At 37.4% G+C, this 2,129-nt stretch overlaps 1 protein-coding gene across 1 annotated transcript in view; it reads left to right on the forward strand.

The window, feature by feature from the left end:
* LOC102873097 (chromosome unknown open reading frame, human C16orf87) overlaps positions 1-2,129 on the forward strand; it is a 27,784-nt gene that overhangs the window by 24,352 nt on the left and 1,303 nt on the right. The window lies entirely within an intron of this gene.

Here is a 2,129-nt window from a genome sequence, read left to right on the forward strand (position 1 = left end):
CAATGTGTAACTGAAGTAAAGGAAAAATAATGAAAATTGATTTTCTTACCACAGATTTAACTATAATAGGATGAGGGACTAGGAAGAATGTTTGTGGCAGGGCAAGAATTGCAAAAGAATGAAATTATGGTTTTCCATGGTGAAAAGTCAATAAATAATGTCTAAACTCAACCAGCAGCATCATGTAAAGATTACTTACAGATAGTGAAGTAACAGTGAAAACAACAAATGAAGCTTACTGTGATTGCGATGACTCAGAATAACCAATAAAAAGTAAGTTACATGTGGAGAGTGGAAAATGTACATGGAGGGAAAGACTTCCTATGTTTTCCAAGTAAAATTTATTGGAGTCTTGTGTGTGTTTAACTTTGCTTACAAAATCAAGAAAAAGCTTAAACAATTATGGTAGAATAATGAGTTTAGAAGAATGTGTACCATCTTAACTGTGATTTTTAACGGGTTCATGAGATACTAGGTAATTATTTTCCTTGTTTTTTCTGTTTTGAAAGATTCTACCATCAACTGGATTACATTTGTAATCAGGAGGGAGGAAAACCTAGCTACGTGATATTTTTGCAGTGTTTCTTACTGTTGTCTAGTTTATTTAGATTATCAAGGGCATAGGATATTGGTGTGTTTTTTTGAGGTTTTGGGGGGATTTGGGTTTTTTTTTCATGATTAACTTTTTTAATTGTTATTTTATTTATTTGCCCTTATTTTTACTCCAGGGAAATCCTGGGTTGTTAAAATGAGTTAATGTGCTCAGCTGCTAACAGAAAGGTTGGAGGTTCAAGTCACCCAGAGGTGCATTCAGAAAAAGGCCTGACTCTCAACTTCCATTGAAAACCTGATCGAGCACACTTCCCCTCTGACAAACCAATAACTGGGATTTTTAGTTAGATTGCAAGTGGGTTTTGCTTTGGATTTTTAAAAAAATTATTATTATTGCTAATTTTAATGGAAGTTTACAGAGACTTTGGATTTTCATTCATTCATTGTTGCACTTTTCTCCCTGCCACCCCTCCCTGATATTGTTTATTTTTTTAATTTCTTGTGTGCCGTCAAGTCGGATCTGATTGGCACAGGAGGAGGTTGCTCCTCCTTCTCCAGGAGCATCTGGTGTATTTGAACAGCTTGCCTTCGGGATTGCAGTGCAGCTTCTTGCCAGTAGGCCACCAGAGCTCCCTTGTTTTGTTTTGTTTTGGATTTTAAAAAAAAAATTGAAATAAATTTAGACTTCTTATTTTTAATAGCAGGGCTAGGGGTAAAGAAGTTAATCTTTGGGTTGAAAAATTCATTTTAACAGGACAGCTCACTTTAGGGAGAAGAAGAAATGTGCCATCAAGTTGGACTTGACTCATCGCTAACCCTCCGGCCAGTTTTCAGTGTGTAAATTGCACAAGAGGAGATGGCTCATCTTTCTCCTGGGGAGCAGTTGGTGGATTTGAACCTCCTGCCATTGAGTTGACAGCACAATTTCTTACCACCAGGTCACCAACTCATATGCATACAGTAGTAATAGAAATGAGTTGTTGTTTGGTGTTGCGTGCTATTGAGTCGAAACCGACTCATAGGTGACCCTGCTGTGGGTTTTTGGAGACATTTGATTGCACAAAGAAAGATTATCCATCCTCAACCCGTGCAGCAGCTGGTGGATGTTTGCCTTTTGGATTGCGGTGCAGCTCTTTACCCTGAGCCACCAGAGCGCCATATGTATATGTGTGTGTCTAGTGTGTGTATATAGATGTTAATATTAGTCTTGGTGATTAATATTTCAGTTATTCCTTTGTGTAGTTAAAAAAATTCATCCTACCTCTCTGTGCCAAGAAATTTGGAGAACAGCCAGCTGACCCACTGACTGGAAAAGATCGATATTTTTCCCATTCCAAAGAAAGGTGACCCAACAGAGTGTGGAAATTATCGAACAATATCATTGATATTCGTTGAATATCATTGATATTCAGCAAGATTCTGCTGAAAATTATCCAAAAATGTTTGGAACAATATGTCAACAGAGAACTGCCAGATGTGCAGGCTGGATTTAGAAGAGGTTGTGGTACTAGGGATATTATAGCTAATGTCAGATGGATCTTAGCAGAAAGCAAAGAATACCAGAAGAATGTCTATCT

The sequence above is a fragment of the Elephantulus edwardii genome, unplaced genomic scaffold (assembly GCF_000299155.1).
Source record: "Elephantulus edwardii isolate Elephantulus edwardi_28Jun2011 unplaced genomic scaffold, EleEdw1.0 scaffold00062, whole genome shotgun sequence".
In the NCBI taxonomy this organism is placed as follows: domain Eukaryota; kingdom Metazoa; phylum Chordata; class Mammalia; order Macroscelidea; family Macroscelididae; genus Elephantulus; species Elephantulus edwardii.